We start from the raw sequence: 21,060 nt of genomic DNA, 5'->3' as shown, positions 1-21,060 counted from the left end.
CAGAAATCTAAAGGAAAAAAATAAATTTTAATTGTGGAGGTCATATCTTGCCTCAGCCGCTTGACCCTTGGCCAAATTCTTTAACTTTTCCAGACCTGTTTTTTCTTTGTTTTCAAGGGAGGACAGGGCTGGGGACCACCGCTTTCATGGGCACACACTGAGCCGTGTGTAGGTTTCCATTAGATCTACACTTGACCAAGTTCCACAGCAGGGAAATCTTGAATGAGAAAATCGCACATTACCACATGTGAACCGGGTATGTAGCAGACACTTAGCAAGCTTTGGAGAATTAAAAGGCACAGATTTAAAACTATCTTATATATAAGACAGAGGAAGCCACTGTAAGAAGCCATGAGCTCTGTAATCTGAGAAAATTCATCCAATTTATGAAAAATGAACTCGATGGACTTACCATACTCATGAAAGCTAAAGTCAGCTGTGGGTGTGCAAATGAGTTTGTTAATCCTGGTAAACTGTGTGTGGGTGTTGACACATACATGTGCCATATTTTTGAAAACAGCTCAATGGCTATGCTGGTAGCAGCTTCTCATTTAAACTGACACAATAGTGCAAGACATTGGGGGGGGGGGAGGGAGTTCTGGGTGGTTCCACCCACAAATGTGGACTTCAATGACAAGCTCCCTACAAGTAGGTATGCTGAGGACTTAGAACGAAGCTATCTTCCATAAATTCAAACCTGCCAAAGAGATACTTGGGCCCCATATGTAACTGTGACATTATTCCATAATCAAAAAGACTGCTTCTTCCAGTAGCCTTATGTATATGGCACACGTCCCAAGGACAGATTGATTTACAAAAATCCGGTCCCCTTAGCTTATGTGTGTGTATGTAAAAACAGCCTTGTTACCAAAACAAAGTCTCACTTTCCAACAATTCTCTAATGCAAGAAATCTTTCGCTATTTCTAACCTAGCATGTCTAGAGGGGAAATTCTGGTGCAAATCTGGTTGTCTGTAATTGGGGGGTCCTTCCCACGTAGGCTTAGATGTTTAAAGAAAAACACAGAAGCAAGACTGGGTGTGTACGTATGTGTGTGAAGGGCTTTTTTTGAAGTAGAAGTCTGTATGCTTCTACTTACATTACAGGTACACATATACACAGTTCTGGGGAGGGGATGAGACTCTTAAACCCTGTAGTGAAGTTTGTGTGTCTGAGTAAAACATGAACTATGAACTCACAGACTCTAAACTCTAGGAGAGGGAGGGAGGGAGGGACGGAGGGAGGGAGAGGGAGAGAGGGAGAGAGAGAGAGAGAGAGAGAGAGAGAGAGAGAGAGAGAGAGAGAGAGAGAGAGAGAGAGAGAGAGAGAGAGAGAGAGAGAGATGAAACATGCAGAGGGAAATTCTAAACACTTTGGGGGTTTGGGGGAAAATGAAATTTTTTCTTTTATTTCAATATGAACCCTCAAGAATAGTTCTTAGATCTTCTTTTGTAAATCCTTAAAATCTGGATATCTGGATTCTTTCATTTCTACACTAAAAGCATTGCCTTAATCGGACACAAGCTCATTTATTCTACTGAAAAAGCAGCCATGCCTTCATTGTCCTAGGCCGCCCCCTCCTCTGTGGAGGATTTACTCCTGAATCTAACATACAAAGCCAGACCATGAGCACTCTTTGGTTACTGGCCATAGCACAGAGGTTTCCTTTAACTTGTAAGTTCAGAGTTAGGCAAACAGAAAACCTTGCTGTGATTTCTAAAACTGTAGAAATCTTCTTAGAAGAAGCAAAGACAGCTAACTGGTCTCTGTGCTACATTAGACACAAGGAAGCTGTCATCAAGGATCCTTCTTTTTACTTGACATTAACTGTTTCTGTGAAATCACATCTCTAGTATGTTGATTTTTTTCTGTTTAACAATCCCCATGATTGCTTTTCAAGTATGATTGAATTATAATCATAAATTTAATTCTGATTTATGATGAAAACACTGGGCTAGGGGGATGGTGTAGGACTGGAGTTTGGAACACAAGAACCCCCTTAAAGTCAGACATGATAGCACGATCTGTAACTCTAGAACACTCAGGATGATATGAGAGGCCAGAAAAAGGAATCCTGGGAAGCACATCAAATACCTGACCCTGAGTGTGCTGCAATGGGCATGATTCCCTGCCTCCAATACAGTGGAAGACAAGAGCTAACACACAATGTAGTCTTCTGACTTCTGCAGGTACACCAGCACACACACACACACACACACACACACACACACACACGTATACACACTCACACATTCACAATATGCTTGAACACATATATACACATTCACACACGAACACACACTTGCACACACATTCTCAAACACATACAAATGCGTACACACATACTCACATACTCCTGCATGCATATACACTCACACACATTCACTTACACACACAGACACATGCATACACAGACATTCACAGACACATGCATCTACAGACATTCACACATGCACACATACTCGAAGTCACACACACATACACACACACACACACATGAAATAAAAATATCTTCAGGCAAAGATCATAGGCCTTGGAAAACCCCTGTAAGATCCTCTTCCTGCAACTACACTCAACATTTTATGTAGATATTCACTTTACCTTGCAGCTATATTTAAAGAGAAAGCTAACAATCTGGATGTTTACAGTCACTTTGGGGGTGGACTGTACTACTGCATGGTTCTTAAAGATGCTCCTATAGGAGGTAAGATTCAGCACCCACAGCTGGCAACATCCACTTGGGTCCCACTTAGGATCTGCACCATCTCCAAAACAAAGGGATTCTAATGGTCTCTGGTTCCACCACTCCAACAGGCAGACATTTCAAAGAAAATTATAGTGCAAGGAAATGAAAAACAACCAATATTATATGTGCCTATAAATTAGTTATCATCATATCTGTTTTTACTACGATGAGTTCAGAGAGATTTTTGTTTTTCTTTCCTTCAGAAAAGAGTATATGAGGGAATCAAGGGTATTCTTCTCCTCTTGTCTTACACCTCAATATTATTTTGTCTACTTAGCATGAAGCATAGTAAAGATTTAATTTAGGAAAAAATAAAATTAATCATTTAATCAACACAATTTATTTACACATGCATGCATACACACAAAGTACATTCTACATTTTGCCTTACAAAACAGTCTATGTTTCCTTCTTTACATCAAAACCGAAAATACATTTGAGCTGAAACTAGATGAACATAACGCTGTCCAGGGTCCACACTCTGTGATGGCCGTAAGAGTCATAGGCTGTAAGAGCCGCAATATGCTCTTTGGTGACCTACTCTGCTCTGTGTGTTAGCGGCTCTTACTGCAAAGTAATGAGCTCTAGGAACAACAAATAAGACCAATGCGTCACCAAGCTGCATGATGTTAGAATTATATAATCCGTGGCAACGTACCTATTTTCTGTTAAAGGAACTTTAAAATTTCTATAAGCATGTGACATATTAAAGAGACTAATCATTTATGTTTAGATTTATTTAGAATGTGTTTAGGTTATGAACAGAATCAAGCTTTCAAATCACTGTTTGAAAATTTGAAAGAGAGAGAGAGAGGGATAGAGATAGAGAGAGAGAGAGAGAGAGAGAGAGAGAGAGAGAGAGACACTTACTGACTGATTGACTGACTGACAGACTGGGAGAGAGGGGTGAAGGGCTTAGATACCATGACCACAACACCTCCTATGAAGGTAACATTTAATTGTGGTGGCTTGCTCACAGTTCAGAGATTTAGTCCATCATGGCGGGGAGCATGGCATGCTGACAGGGATGGTGCTGGAGAAACATCTGAGTGTCCTACATCTTGCAGGAAATCAACTCACTGTCACATTGAGAAAAAGAGACCTCAAAGTCTGTCCCCACAGTGACACACTTCCCCAACAAGGCCACACCTCCTAATAGTGCCACTCCCCTTGAGGGCCATTTTCTTTCAAAGCACCATACTAGGCAAGCACTTACCACTGAACTACACCCTCAGCCCTTCAAACATGATTGTTTCGATTCTGGAATCTTCTAATTCACATAGTAATTAAGGAGTTAAATTAAACTCAGTGCTACATGTCAGGCTTAAGAGCTTTTATGTAAGTTTTCATCTAATAACATAATGTTAAAGTCAATTGTTATATTTCGTATATACTGGCAAGAAATAATAATAATGAATCATTTAATGAATTTAAACACAGAACATCTGGGTCTGCATGACAGCAGGGTGTCTACGAGGCCATGGCTGTCACCTTCACAAATGGCATCCTCAGATGCTACAGCAGCCTCCTGTGGCATCAACACCTTGAACTTTATTTTGTTGTTTTTCTTTTCTCCATTCCACCAAACTGTCAGCACCTCAAAGGCGGAAAACACAGTAAAATGCTCTATATGAATGTCTGTGTTCACAAAACACTCAGCGTGCACACGCTGCGTCTAGTGCTATCGTGGCCCATGTTCATTGGAGGCGTGTGCTCTAGGACGGGCAGGTGGTGAAGTGTGGGACTATCCCTGGGTTAGTGACACATGAAGTCATGCCCACGAAACTTTAATGGGTTGAAGAGTCGTGCATACAAACTCGTTTTCTCATGAAACAATAACTAATTAACACATCCCATATCAGCACACAGAAAGATACAGATGCAGCATTTATTATAGTATATTGTTAAACAACCATACCAGGTGTCAATTAAGCACGGTGGGGGGAGGGGAGGGGGGAAGGATGTTCTGAGAGGCACATCATGAGGATAGTTCCTTGTCATGCAAACATGAGTGCACATGGATACAAACAAGATAGTTACCTAGCACTGTGTGATACCATTTTAGGGGATTACTGCCATACATATGATCAGGAATGCTGACAGAAATGTTGTCATGTGTTGGTTATGGTCATTGCCAGTACCTCATAATAAATCTTTGAGGAACACAAACAATGAGGTATTTATTTATCGATGATCTTGCAGCAGAAGTTGAGTGTTTAAGAAACATGCAAGGATAAGATACATCAATAATAAATGAAAACAGGAGCTCTCTGGGGAAGCGGAGATAGTTCAGCAAGGCAAATCACTCGCTGCACACATGTGAAGGCCAGAGCCCAGACACGTAGAATCCGTGTTAAAAACTGTGTAGGAGTGGCTGTCTGCCTGTAACCTTATTGAACTGTGGGTAGACAGGGAATCCTCAGCGAGCTAGCTAGCTGGACTTGCTCAAACAGTGAACTCCACATCCATGGAGAGAGCCTGCCTCAACATATAAGGTTGAGCATGGCTGAGGGTGACACTGAATCAGGCTTGGGCATCCATACACACATACATGTAAACACACACATAAACATACAAAGACTCCCTCAACATATACCACATGTTTCAAAAATGAAAAGAAAGTCTGAACTGGAGATTTAGAGGTATGTATATAGGTCCCCATATTAGTTACTCAGAATCAGTTCAGATGTGAGAATTCTCAATAACAAAGCCAAATCATGTCTATACCATGGCACTCTTTTCTTTCTGTAACATGATTACCACACTACTATTGGAGCAGTTTGCATTGTGACCGACCTTAACTGTGAGAATTGACAGAGAAGCCAGTTAAGGGACAGCCACACAAGTCTCACTCCACAATGGCTCTGCAGGCAGCTGCCCTTGGATAATTCAGATCAGTCTTTCCATGTACCCCAAACACATGTAATTAAGGGGATATCATGGGCTCTGACGTTAACCGTGGTCTGACATAGTATCATCTGACAAGCTAAATCTTTCTGGTGGACCATCTCTTCAACTGTGAAATTGGATTTAATGTCCCTCGTCCCAGGACTTTGTCGGAGACAGACAGCATCCTCTCTAACTGCTAAGCCCTGCCCTCCTCTTTTTTACAAGGTGCATTTTTACCTGTAATGCTCGCTGGGGTCTGGCTCCCCACTTTCTCTGTATACAAAATTGGTACATATACAATCCTAGCCAGATTGAACATGTGGGGGCTGGAGAGATAGCTCAGCAGGTAAGAGCACTTGTTGCCCTCACAGAGGACCTGAGCTCAGCTCCCAGCACCTACACGGTGACTCACAACGACATGTAACTCCAGTTCCAAGTGAGCCAACGCTCCATCTTCGGACTTTGCTGAGTGCTGCACATCTGTGGTACACACACACGCACACACACACACACACACACACATACACACATACATACACACACAGATACACACACAGATACACACATATACACACACATACACACACACACTAAATATTTTTAAAAATCCAACATGTGGCTTTTCTAGGAATTTTAGGAAAGTTTTGTATGAAAAGTCTAATCTTCTGTCCCCACATTGATTGTTCTATAATGTCCACTCATTTATAGAATTGTGTTTATTGACTCATGAAAACTGCTTCAAATTTACAGAGTTGTAGACATCATATATGAAATCTGCAGTAAAAGGAAATAGACATAGTTCTCCATGCCATGGGGTTGAGTACACGGGAGCTAAGGACAGGAGACCATTGAGCCCAATAATAATGATGTGTTATGGGCATTCTTCCCGCCAGCCTGGTCCCTGACCCACATCAGCCCCAAATGAAGGATGCTATATTATCTATAAAGCTGTTGGCCTTTGGTTTGGGTTTCTAATTGGCTAGCTCTGTCTTAATTATTAGCCAGTTTCTATGTATTGCCATGAGGCTGTGACTCACCTGGTGATGTCCAACATGGTTTTACTCCTCTGTCACCCTGCATGCTGACCACCTCTGCCTATGTTTCCCAGAATCCTCCTCCTCTCCTAGTCCCACCTATCTTGCTTCCCTATTGGCCAACAGAGCTTTATTCATCCACCAATAAGACAAACACATGTACAGAGGACATTCCCATCATCTCCTCTTTTCTGTCTAAATAAAAAGAAAAGTTTTAACTTTAAGATAGCAAATTATACATAGCAAAACAGTTATCAACTAAGAACTATAGTTACAATATTTAGTTCACTAACATTTAGCAAGACTTAAAGAAAACATTCTATCATTTATCCTATCTTTGTGAGTCTAAAGTTTAATATGTAGCTTATCTTTTATCATAACTAAGGAAAACCATAACTATCTGTCTTCTGTTCCACCAAAGACCACAGAAGAATAGTATACAAAGTCTAGAATTGACAAAGCCATCATGCTGCCTGGACAGTCGCCCAAAGTTCTTCTGTACACTGGAGCATCCATCTTCAGCCCATAGGCCACAGCGTGTCTGGCAGACTTCTCATCAAAGCAGGATACTTGACACTGTCCACTTGCGTTGGCAGTTTGTCAGTCAATTTTCTGTGTCCTGTAGAATGTCTGGCAGACTCTTCCATGAAGCAGGAATACTGGAGAAATGTCCCATCTTGTTTCAGCAGTCATTTTCCTGCAGGTCCTGCATGTCCAGTTCATACAGCATACAGTCAAACAATCCAGACAAGAGCAGTTTCTTGCCCAAATGGCTAGTCTTGCCATATTGAAAGCAAACTCCCGTAACGAGTTTCTTTGATGTGCATCTTCCTCTATGAAGTAATTGGTGTTGCCAGGAGCAGTTGTGTCTCACTGTCATGAAAACCTTGAACTATTTTAAATGCCATATTCTGTAGGTGTTTGAAAGGTTTGAGGAATGCCTGTCCATTTGAAATATATCTCTACACATCTAGAAAACCTAACTAACCAACTATAGGTTTTGGCTATTATAGGTAACTGTCTATAATCTGTACTTAATTATACACTGCATTTTTAAATGAGTTATATAAACACAATACCTATTTTTAAATTAGTTATATATAAATGCAACACCTAAACAAGAAGAGAAGCATACAGATAACAAAACTGACCTTAAATTTGTATCAATAAATGAAAATCCATTTCAATACAAAGTATTCATTTCTATATCAATGATGAGTTGTTCTAACTGCTGTGGATTACATATAGAGGACATCAATTGCATAACAAGAAAGCTTGGCTTGGCTGAGGGATAGGGGAGGATGGGGAAGGGTCTACATGGGGAAACAAAGGAGTTGAGAAAGAGCACCCGGGCTGAGCTGTGGTGGTACACGCCTTTAATCCCAGCACCCCGGAGGCAGAGGCAGGTACATCTCTGTGAGTTTGAACCCAGACTGGTCTACGGAGCAAGTTCCAGGAGAGGCTCCAAGCTACACAGAGAAACCCTGCCTCAGAAAAAGTAAAATAAAGAGAGAGAGAGAGAGAGAGAGAGAGAGAGAGAGAGAGAGAGAGAGAGAGAGAGAGAGAGAGAGAGCACCCTGATGGCAGGGCCAAGAGCACCACAATACCCCCACGTCGAAGTCTGACTATAATCTAGCCTTCAGCTTTCTCCATGACCTGCAGCTGCTCACATCAATGAGCTATGCTTCAGAAGAGCCCAGGTTATGAAGCAGATGACACACCATGAAGTGTCTATCATGTAAAGATGACACAGGTGTGTTGACTTCCTGTGCCTTTAACCACCACTCCCCACAAGGGAGCTCTGAGAAGACAAAGCTTCTCTGGTGACTCAGGAGGCTAATCAATGGTGCCAAATTACTTCACCTGACTAGTCCCCCTTTCTTAACCTTCTGCTGTTATTCTTTCAAGAGGCATTTATCCCGAGGCACAGCCCTGATTTTCTTGGAGTCAGAAATCTGACACATCCCAAATCACCTTCCTGCCATTTTCAGCCACTTGACCATAAAAGACTTTATAAACATGGATATATGTCAAAAGTCATAAGGAGTTTTCTAAATGAAACTCCAGCATTAACCATCATTACTGATATCTAGCACAGATTCCTAAATCAAGTGACACCTCTAATTGGAAGTGCAGAATCACCTTCCAAAACTGCTCAGTCTCAGGTACTAGTGACAAAATGAATTGTGCAAGAGAGATAGAAAACGCCAAAGAACACCTTACATTTTAAACTTAATGCCCAACAAATTTTATTAGTAATTACTTTTAACTCAATCATAAAGCTTTATAATTAACCTGAAATTCAAGTCTGAGTCTTTTAACTTCTGAGAAATGTGAACATTTAACAAGTCGCCTATCAATTCTAGTTTATTCATCTGCCAATAACCAATATTCATGAGGTACATAAGGTTGGCATAGAACGTAAACGGTGATAAAGCGCTAGAGTTGTCCAGTGTGTGTTCAATGTGTTCTTCCCTTTCTTGGATTTATTGATTCATATATTTAGCAAATTAAGGAGTTTCTCCATATGCATGGCATTTATTATTTTACTCTGCCCCTGCAACCAAACACAAAATAAGAAGCAACTTAAGCTGGGCTTCAGGGATCCAATTTACAAAGGTAAGGAAGCAGTTGGATCAATGACATACATTTGGGACTTCACCTTCTTATTTCTTGAAAGAAGAGGAAGCAGAGGCTGGACAGGTAAACTTGCCCACCCCCAGTGTCCCATGCCTCCTATGTGGCTCTATCTTATAAAGGTTTCATAACTATTCCAGAATAGCATTAGTAAATGGTGACCAAGTGCTCAAACACAAGAGCCTGTGGGGGGCATTTGCACCCCAACCACAGTGTCATCATGCTTTGGTTTGCTGGAAAAGAAGCACACACTTTCTCCCAGACTTCACATGACTCAACATCACTTTGGGGAGACTGAAGCCCATGAACTTATAAAAAGATTAGTGAATATAGGCACCAAGTGTAAAAGAAACATTGAGGGGAAAGGAATCCTCTTCGCCTCCAAGAACGGCAACATTTCGAGCTACATTGGAACTGGCATGTTCCTGTAGTCATTCAGCGGGAAGAGCGTTGATACTGAGGCACAGTCTGAAGCTGTTGGCTGAGAGAAGATGCTTCATTGACGGTCTCAGCAATCCTTAATAATTCATACCACATCTTACGAAGGCAAAAAATATCTACTTAAGAACATCGTCTGTGTGCATAACACCAACAAAGTTCAAAGCTACTCGCTCATCTTGTTTTCCAATCCTCTTAGAAATGGTGGGTGTCATCATTATGTGGCATGAGACACACAGTCTAGCTGCCCATGGTCACAAGGAGGTACTGAGAGAACTATCTCCTCTGTCCCCCAACCCAAGATTTCTTAAGAATGCTTTCTGCCATGGATCGTGTGTGTGTGTGTGTGTGTGTGTGTGTGTGTGTTAGCACACCCAACTTAAAATACATATATAGTAATTTTTATTAATACCTTGAGAATTCATACGTGCACATAATATATTTGGATGTTATTCAGCCCCCACTCCTCTAAGATCTAGCTCCCAAATCCACCTACCCAGCCCTGTCCCCTACTTTTAAACATTATGTATTTCTTTAAAATAACCTACCCAAGCCAATTTGTGTTATCTATATACTCATGGGTATGGAATCATCCACTGGAGTATGACCTACTTACCAAGAACTATACCCTAAAAAAACTTGGCTCTTCTTTTCCAATAAGCCATCGGCCATCAACAGCCTCAACTAGGGTTGGTGCTCATGAGCCATCCCCTCCATGCTGGAATCTTGACTGCATGCCCAGTGGATTCCAGAATAAAATTCAGATCCTAATGTTTACAAGGCAAGTGCTTTTAACACTTTACCAAATGAGATGTATCTCCAGATCTCACCTGGGACCCTTTCTGCAGCCTATTGGTACTATAGACCCAAGAGATAAGAGGTAGGAGGAGAGAGAGAGAGAGCGAGAGAGAGAGAGAGAGAGAGAGAGAGAGAGAGAGAGAGAGAGAGAGAGAGAGAGAGAGAGAGAGAGAGAGAGCGCATATGTGTAACTACATTTCATAGAAATCAGTAAGACTGGCAGTTATCAAAATATTGTGACATAGTAACATACTGTTTTATTAGTATATTAAGCAACAAGATCTAAACGTAATTAGTAATCCTGTAACTTTAAAGTGATAATAAGCCTAAAGTTTTGAGAATTTCTACAGTGTAATGTGACAGGAAAACACACGTGTATTCTATAAAAGACAGAGTGATGAGCTCTGCCGATCAGTGCCTCTCTGGTTTATGACCCACGTAGATATCATTGAAAATGAAAGTGTGGTAGTTTCTTCACCCAAGTTCAACAACTTTAAGTTAGTGTGTTTCAGTATATGACAAAGGCTGTCCTTCATGACAAACTCTAAACACTAAACAAACAACACTAACTCTGGAAAGCTCTGTTTACCAGGTTCACAACTGCTACTCTCAGACCTTCACCTGATCTTTACGCAAGATCTGCTAAAATGGTCTGTGGAACATGGGAGTTTTAAAAACTTAGTCTGTTGAAAACATATAATGCTAGGCAGACTGATTTTGCCTTCTGCATCAAGGAAAATGATAACATTGTTGGCTCTCACCTGGCTGTGAAAGGTATAAAAAGGATACAATTTTCCACCCCCTTCCCCAAATCTGCTCATTGTACCTTTCACTCTGTAAACTTCGTGACCTCGCTTCTTGCTTCAGTGTAACCCTGTGTAACGCTGTTTCACACGATATGATTCCCCGAGCTCGGAGACGTCAATGGAACCCCAGGCTTTTCCCGAGGCAGATATGCAGCCCAGTCTCTGAGCCCAAACAAAGAAGTCGTGGCTTTGTTAGCTGCTAGGCAGGAGTTTTTCAGAAGCAAACACCTGTGTTCTGCTCTTTCTATGACCTTCCAGAGAAGAACAAGCACAAACCAGTTCGTGCCACCCAAAGTCTCATTACTTTAGGTTATGGCTCGGTGTGTTGCTCATTTTAATCTCATTATAAAGTTAAGATCTCTGCCTGCAGTTCTTCCGGTCTGCCATCTTTGAGCACCTGTGCAGAAGTAGACCGTGACTGCTGGTACCTCAGGTTTTCCAAGGGGAGGATGCACGGGGCTCTCCAGTAGCTGCCCTTGCTTCCGTGTTTCCGGAGACGCAATGCTCCCAGACTTGCTGTCAGTACTGACCCTCTCTCTCTTTATGCCTGGCACTCTGCACTCATCCAGAGGAGCCCGCTGCGCCCCGTTACAGTGTGACAAGAGGCAGTCTACTCACAATGACAACCAGACGTGGTATTTGCGACCTCAAAACTCGAAGAATGGGCACAGTGCCCTCTCCTGAGAGTGCCCATATGAATGAGTTCCACTCTTCACCAGCAGCCCGGCTGTCCCATGCAGCAGTGACACACACATGTCCAGTCCACAGGCTACTCCAAGGGCAGGCCCAGGCAGAATTTGCCAATTATGTGAGGGAAACAATTAGGAACCACTGAATTAGCCACAGGTGCTTTTTCACAGCCTTGTATTTCATAACATTGAGATGTTGCAGAGGGTATGGCAGCAACAAGAATAGAAGTGTTGGCTCTGGAATTTATTAATTTTGAGGCAATAACTAGTTTAACACAGCCTAAATTGGTAATTTTGAACAAAACCAATTTCTTTTTATACTGACTCATCAGTTCACAAGCACCCCCACACTGAATGCACAAATAAAACTCCCAAGCACCAGGAAATCCTGCTGATTCTCTGCTTCATCTTAAAAGAAGACTGAGTGCCCTCCCTCAAAACTCAAAAGTTAAAACGACAAAGACAACCCTAAAAACACAGTCATTTATAAGAGATTTTTCACTGAAATGTTCTGCTATTGGTTATATTTGGATTTTATTAATAAAATAAATCCTGAATTACAATGGTCATGTGACTTCAGTTATTCCCATCTCTGATGAAGCTTCTTCATGGTGGTGTTTTTGTGTGGCTCCTCCCCTCCCCCTCAGGGTATGCTAGCACCATTCCACCCTTACAACTAAAGAAAAAAAATCTCATAAGGAAGGAAATATATACGTTATTCCAGGAAAGCAAAGTAGTATTTACCATTTCCAGGGTTACTCATTTACACAAATCTTCAAACAAAAGGAGTCCAGTCCCTCCATATCTGAGTCACTATTCTAAATTAATCAGTCCACACAACAGAATGGATTTGTTACAAGATTATGTATTTTTGCTACAGTTCAAATGAGTGGTTGGTTTCAGGGAATGGCATGGCTTCAACACATAACAAAAACCTAGGTGTCCCATGTAAATTTTTAGTTGATATGGGATGTCCTTCTGTATGCAGTGAATACATGTTGTTTTTATTGGTTGATGAATAAAGCTAGTTTGACCAATGGGCAGGCAACCGTATGGCTAGGCAAGAAATCCAAACAGAGTTATAAAGAAAAAGAAGGCAGAGTCAGAGAAATGCCATGTAGTCATCAAAGGGGTAAGATGCCAGAACATTACTGGTAAGCCACAGCCATGTGGTGATACACAGGTTATTATAATTTATAAGAGAGAGCTATCCAGTAATAAACCTGAGCCACTGGCTAAGCAATTACATTTAATATTAGCCTCTGAGTGATTATTTTGTAAGCAGCTGCGAGGATCCATGAGTAGGAGAGAAACCAGTCCAGGGGGACTAGCGGGACAGAGAAAAACTTCCAACTACATTCAGTATATTGAAATTATTCTGTCATATCATAGGTACAACTGAAGTTTAAACAAATGATGCCATAACTTAAGAGAACAACTATAGGTAGACTCAGTAGGCAAAGTGCTTGGACAATACCCTGAGTTGATTCTCAGCACTGGATACAGTGGGCATGGTGCACACATGAAATCTCAGCACTCTGGAGGTATGATCAGTTACAGACTATCATCAGCTATACCCTGGGTATGAGGTCAGCCTAGGCTGCAAGAGATCCTGCCTCAGAATATTTAAAAGTTTAAATGTATTCTCAAATAAACTGCAAAAAACTCTGCCTATTAAAATTCAGCTGGGGTTTGATATGAAAAATGTTAACGTACCAAGAGGATTCCAGTTAAGCAATCATGTATAAACACAGATATTAGCCTGAAATATAAGACAGGCTGCTGAAGTGAATGATGAGACCATCAGCTTGAGTTTTCAGCTCATTAGCTTAACCACAATCCCAACCTAATATCCATAAAGTCACCAAGGCAAGTATAATATACCTCCTAAGTTTACAGAACTACGCAGGTTTTTCATTATTCCCATCATGAAGGATTTATGGTCAGCACTACTTTATCACACTAGAGAAAGAACCAGATGAGTGTTTGAGGAGAAAATTAGCTTCTTTAAAAAACATTAAAATTCTGGGTTTCTCAGGTTCAAATCAAATGTCTTTTAAAAAAGAATGGAGGTTGTTTAAAAAAAACAAAAAGAATATTCTACAAGTTAACCATTGTCCTTCACCCAAGTAGGTGTCAAGGCAAGTCTCCCTTTCTGTTCCATTTCTTCTCCTGCTTTCCTGAATGCCCACATCTGGTCTCCTTCCCTCTCTCCACCCATTGATCACTCTCTCACAGCCCAGTCCTCCTTGGTGTCCTTGTTTGTGGGTGGGGAGCCAAGCACTCTCCTCACCACACAGGTCAGCTGTCCCCTCTCCTCTCCTGGCTGCCAGGCTGCCTCAGATGTCAGGGTCCCACAAACCCTGCCTAGCCTTGCCCCCTTCTGAAGCTTGCTAGGTCTCTTCCGGGGCCTCTGAGCATTTCCAACTTCCCCTTCAACTGCTCCTGCGGGAGTGTGGTAGGAAGTTGCATCCTGGCAATAGCACTCTGCTCTTCAGATGAGATGAACTTTAACACTAAGATGAGGCTGGATTCCTGTCTCATCAAAGAACAGAATGGAGACAGGGAACAGTGTTATTTTTAGCGCCCATACCCCACCCTGCTATAGTTAGCATACCTCATCATTAGCGCCAGTAGTAGCCAACACTGGTGTATTTTATCATAAACAAAACAATGCGCTACATTTACATACGCAGTCCTCCCCCAGCCCAAGCACATGGAGTGTGTGGGAAGACATGTACTTTACATCAGTACACACAGACGCCTTGCGCTCCCCAGGATGGGGGCTGGAAGCCACCGGGATGACCTCTGGAGCCTGGAAAGGAAGGTGCAGAGCACCAGATAACACACAAATGAGGAAGTCCCTGGTGATCTCTGACCATGAGGCTCCTTCCTTGCTGTGTGCGGTTGGACAGGGTCAGTGGAAACAGATCTGGTGTACGCTGTCCTAGGAGCATCTCAGACTCACTTCCTGTTTTGCAGTGCTACTATTGTAACACTCAGCTCCTTTCTAGCATGGCCTGTTTTGTTGCCATTGACAACCACTGGCAAATAGATAGCCTGTGCTTTAGAACCCTTGGAAGCAGTGGGGGCTCGTAACGTTTGGCAGTTACCTGTCAGCAGGGGGAAATTTATATACTTTAATCTACTTTATAAAAAATAGCCCTAAATGGATCCCAAGGGCAAGTATCTAAACTGTGATTCCCCTCAGCATTGCACAAATGACTTTGTTCTAAAACGATTGATATAAATGGATAACATGGAGCTGGGAGATCGCCTCACTGGATAACATGCCTGTCGAGCAACACACGAGGGCCTGAGGGTGGACCCCGGTATCCACCCAAAAGGCTGGGTACAGAGGTGAGTGCCAGTGCAGATAGGCAGGTCCCATCCAGACCATCAGTTTAGTTAAACCATGCGTTCTATGAGATGTCAATGAGAGACCTGTCTCAAAATATAAGGTGGGAGGCAACAGAGACAGACACTCAGTGTCTACCTCTGGCCTCCATACATGTGATGGAGGACGTCCTTCTCTTATTGGTTAATGAATAAAACACTCTTTGGCCAATAGAAGCAGGAAGATGGGCAGGACAAGGAGAATTCTGGGAAAGGTAGGCAGAGAGAGAGAGATTGAGAGAGAGACACAAATGTAGTCGCCAAAGGAGCAACGGATCCAGGTAGTCTCCAGTAAGCCAAGACCATGGAGAAATACATATATTTATAGAAATGGGTTAATAATTAAGACATAGCTAGCCAATAAGAAGCTCTAGCCACCGGACAACAGTTTATAATTAATACAGCATCTGTGTGTTTATTTGAACCGGCAGTGGGACCTGGCAGGACAGGAAAACCCCAGAGGCTTACATGCTTACATGTGTATGCACAGGTGGCTGCACGCACAAGCTCTGTATGCCACGCACACAACAGTGAATGCACCGAGAAACAAGTGAGATAGGTAAAATGAAGGACCCGTTAGAAAATCTGTCCTACACATAGCCAAAACACGAAAAAGGTATTAGACAATCACATATTGATGCAAGTGAGCCACTTTTTGATATGCTTATTAAGTCACACTCTCCCCTCACCCCACACTTTATGACCAAAGAGCAACACTACCAGAGACAGAGGTGTCATCCTGAAGCATGAAAAATTAGAGGTGCTTTTTTTTTTGGTTTTTACGAGACAGGGTTTCTCTGTATTGTTTTGGAGGCTGTCAGTCCAGCCCGGCCTCGAACTCACAGAGATCCGCCTGCCTCTGCCTCCCAAGTGCTGGGATTAAAGCGTGCACCACCACTGTCCGGCAGAGGCATTTAAAAAAAAAAAACTTATTTTTAATCAAGTGGCAAAAATGATGAGAACTTAAGACTGGCATTCAAATATTTCTTTAACACTTAGAGTGTGTCCATTATATCCACTACTTCTAAATCCAGGTGTCTCTTCATTTTCAAGCACACAATAAAATTTCTCCGTGGCGGGTGGATTGTGCCCACTCTTAGGCAGCTAATTACGTTCATGTCTAGAGATGCTTACGTGTCCTTTGGCAGGATAGTAACAGAAGTGGCTGGACAGCAAGATTTGCCCTGAGGTTATGACTCACCATTTCTCCACAGGTCACAGTGAGTTTGGTAGCCCTGGTGGTGCTGGAGGTTGGAGCAGGTCTCGGTGTTTTGGGGACAGTAACTTGCTAAGTCAATAACAGCATGAGCCCATCCCAGGACACCCTTTGAAGTGTTTTTCTAACAGTGCTGATGGACACTGGGATTTGTCCCTGGGAGACAGACAGCCAGCGACAGGTGCAGGACAACTGGCTGCAGTCTGCCATGCCATCTGACCAGGAAACACAGCAGAGTCCTTGCTGGTACCTCAAGAGACCCGCACCTTGGACCCTTGGAGCCCCTGACTGACCACCTCAAACAAGATGAGGCTCCTTGGGCCCTTGGAGCCCCTGACTGACCACCTCAAACCACTGAGGCACCTTGGGCCCGTGGACTGACCAGGAAAACTACAAAGACCCAGGCAACAGCGTGGAAACCAGCTTCTCCTTGTTGACTCTTCATTTTTCTATGGCTCAGCATTTAGAGAAAGCTCCCTGCAAACCAGCTAAAAACAATCCCACAGTGAAAAATACTCCAGTAAACCCTGAGGGTAGCTGCTCAAATTTATTTTGCTAGGATGTTTTTTCACTCATGACTCTAACCATGAACATGCATAATTAAGAGAAACATGTAATTAGTTTCCTCCATGATTTACTTGTGTCAATGCCTTGTCTGTGTCTGTGTCAGTATGCCTATAATTCAAAGAAACAGATAGGTCATGTTTTAGATAAAAACCACATGGAATGCTGTCAAAATCAAAGGGTTTATAGAGTTTCTCCAACTCCAAAGTCAGTAAGAAATTGTGTAGAAATGCAGGTATCTGGAGGAGATCAAAGTTCCTCCCACAAACTGATTTTCTTTTGAAATAGAGGTAACCTTAACAGTATGCGCTTGGTTAGAGAATTAGCGGAATTGCTCCCATCGCTCCTGGAGTCCATAAGCACAGGGTCCTGTTTTTATCTTGAATGTGACTTTAGAAGGAACAAAAGAATAAATGCTAGGTATCTATGGGGCCCTTCAGATGCCACACCTAATTCATCTGAGCTGGGGTGGGGGCACCATGCTTGCTGTGGTCTGTATCTGGGGTGTGCCCAAAAGACCATGTGTTAAAGTCCTTGTCCCCAGCTTGACCTGAGGAGAAGCTGGTGGGAACTTTCAGAGGTGGCGGCTAGTAGGGGCTTTGGCGCACTGGGACGTGTTTGTGAAAGACTGGGGGCTATACTCCATGCTCTTTCTCTTTCGTTCCTAGCCGTGAGGATAACAGCTTTCTCTGTCACATACTCCCACCATGCTGTCACCACAGACCCAAAGGCGATGGTGGCTACCAGTCATGCACTGAGAATTCCAAACTGTGACACAAGGTAAGCTTTTACTCTTTCCTAAGGTAGGTTTTGAAATGAAAATACAATTGCATTTTTTCCTCCCTTCCCTTTGCTCTCCAGTCTTTCCCATACACCTCCTTTCTCAAAATCACGGCTTCTATTTCTTTAACACGCACATGCACAGGTTCCTAAATATATAAATACAATGATCTCAGTCCTTTCTTCTCTTTAAGAGAAGTGTCTCAGATATTTTGTTACAACAGCGGAAAGCTAACACAATATTCAAAAGTATCAGGAATCTAGGAGAGACACCAGACACCAAATACACATGGTCCTTAAAATAGTGCTGAATGGAAGGTGTGCTCTTTAATGCTCACGACCCAGAGCAGTGGGCACTATGGTGAAGATGTTGGTCTTTAATTGTCATGACCCTGAGCAGTGGGCTTTATGCTGAAGATGCTGGTCTCTAATCCTCATGACTCTGAGCAGTGGACACTGTGGTGAAGATGTCGGAAGACCATAAAGCTGAAGAAACGACAGATTTAGTAAGTCCAAAGGTCACTGGTAAAATTCACAAAATAGCAAATGACTGAGTAGAGAAGCAAAAAAAAAAAAAAAAAAAAAAAGCCTGGAGGGGAGCAACAACTTTTCAACAACAACAAAGGTGATTTCTATACCTTTGATTTCTGTCAACGAACACTGGTTCAAACACACACAATTGGTCCCCTACTCAGCAAAGAAATAATGGTGGAAATTTTGTTAATACATTAAAAAAATTATGGCCACCAAAACAAGAAGTAAAATATACCATCATGCTTTAGCAAGTGTGATCTTTCAAATATAATGTACTGGGATGAAGATACATTCTCTCAGCAGATGGAACATTAGATGCTTTCTTCTGCCTTTAAACATTATTAAATCATGAATCAGCCAAAGCATAAGGATGTCTGAAATTCTAGAAGTCTCCTTATGACGTATCAACAAAGGCTGGCAGGATTTTAGATGCTACAGCATATTCTCTTGCTTACACGGCTGGCTCATCATTTCTCCAAATGAAACCCTGGTCTAGATCACTAGTTCTCTTATTCTGTCTGGGTGCTCTGAAGCGATGGGATCTGCGTCACAGCATCCCTCAAAGAGAACAGAAGCAGGAAAGTACCAAAGATGTGCTCTGCTGGGGGTGTGGGAGGAGCATGGCTCACCGGTCGTCAGACTCCAATGAGACATAAGTTGTCCCACTCATGGCAACTTGTATTTAATTCTCCCAGGAGTGGCTTCTATCGAATGGAAGCCACGGATGGAGCAAAGAGTTAACTTCTTTGTTCTTCATGGTCACTATGAGACACAGGATAAAGTGCAAGAAAACTCTGTCACAAGTATATGTGAATCTTCCACTGACCTCTGACCATGATTCCTATAGTTTAATCACTTTAAAGAATTACTTAAAATGCGCGCACACGTGTGCACGCACGCACAGACACACACACAGACACACACACACACACACACACACACACACACACACATACACACACACACCCCTAAAAGGAAAGGCAGGCTCTTACTGAGACAGGCCATAGGATGTAGGATTAAATGCCACCTCTTCCTGCCTGGAGCAGTGTGCTGCAGCTCCTCCTGGTTTCTAGTGGCCTGTCTAGTGTCATTTCAGTTTGTAAGCCTCTCTTGGGTCTTTCTTTCTCCTCCCATGTAAAGAACCTCACCCAGTCTCAAAGGCCAGGTCAAGTCCACCTCTTAGTCCAACAAAACTCATTTGTATGAAAAAGTGGAGATCCAAAGAGCCAGTGTGTTTCCCCAAGGTTTAAAGTTATTTCCAATGAATCTAAAACACTTCTAGAGTTGAAAACACATGGTTGTTTGAAGGCAACGGGTCTTACTGACTGGCAGAGCATCTCCATGGAGTATCAACTGCCTGAGTTTTCCTAGATGCCACCACATACCTTCAAAAGACTGAAGTGAAAATCATCTGATTGTAGACGCATAGCCTTGGCTTGTATCTCTGTCTGAAAACACATTCCAGCGATCTAGCCTTTTTTTTATAAGGAAATAGAGATGAATGACTGAAATGACATGTGTGGTCAGTTCTACTGTATAAAGAAATTGTAATGTTGGTGAAACAGACAAGAGCAATTCATATAATCATAGCTTTATTTTTCAAAAAGAATCACAATATAACTTTAATTTCTACTGAGTCTTAGATGTTTTCTCTGCACAAAAAAATCAATAAAACTGCAGAATTTTTATGTTTTGACAAGAGGATCTTGATATTAATCTTCTGCTTCCTGGAATCTTCCACATCCAATGTAAGCTGTCCTTTGCAAACATACAAAATTCTTAAGCTTTCTCCCAAATTCAAAAGGAGAAAAAGGTTTACGTTACACCCCTAAAGTTGGGAGGCAGAGCCGCCCTTCATTGCGTTCCCTTTCCAGCTCAGCCACAAGCACACAGCGGACAGGAGCAGCAGTGTCAGACAGTAAGAGGTGCATTGGAGACCAATCTAAAAACAAAACTATTCCAGAACACTGCAGGAAGGGAAGGTCTCCAAAAGTGGCCAAACAGAAGCAGGAGGTCAGAATCCGCTCTGGGAGGACAGTGGCATTAACAGGTCTCCGGAACCCCACTCCGTCCCCAGACGTGGATCACGAGCGGACCTCACACTCGTGAGAATAGAGGTCTGCCTGGTTCCTTTTCCACTAGGCCTCCATCCAACCTCAGGAGAGTGGCCCTAATAAGCAGAGCAGCGCTATTGCGTGGTTTGAGCTTGTTGTCCCCAGCCACAACTGTTTTCTTCTCTTAAGATATGCAAAAACTCTTCGGGGTAGAAGGAGAAAGTAAATAAAAGGAGGTAATTCTTGATCCCATGCCAACTTACAGTATTAAAAAAATCAAAACAAAGAGAATCTGAGCCACAGCTTGGCAGCCAGCCATATTTACAGTAAGCTATCTGGTGTTTTCCCCAACAGAAGAACAAAGGGCTCCATGCTGCGAGCCTGCCCAGGAAGGAATGTGGCCCCCAAGCAAAGGAGCCCTTCCCTCTCCACACAAGTTTGTGATAGGCTCAGACAGATCCAGCCTGTTCATTTCTTTAT

The 21,060-nt window shown here is 42.5% G+C and overlaps 1 protein-coding gene across 5 annotated transcripts in view; it reads right to left on the bottom strand.

The window, feature by feature from the left end:
• Nr3c2 (nuclear receptor subfamily 3 group C member 2) overlaps nucleotides 1-21,060 on the bottom strand; it is a 332,360-nt gene that overhangs the window by 240,645 nt on the left and 70,655 nt on the right. The window lies entirely within an intron of this gene.

The sequence above is a fragment of the Mesocricetus auratus genome, unplaced genomic scaffold, assembly GCF_017639785.1.
Source record: "Mesocricetus auratus isolate SY011 unplaced genomic scaffold, BCM_Maur_2.0 Super-Scaffold_100041, whole genome shotgun sequence".
NCBI classification, from domain to species: domain Eukaryota; kingdom Metazoa; phylum Chordata; class Mammalia; order Rodentia; family Cricetidae; genus Mesocricetus; species Mesocricetus auratus.
This window is presented reverse-complemented; position numbering and strand designations above follow the sequence as displayed.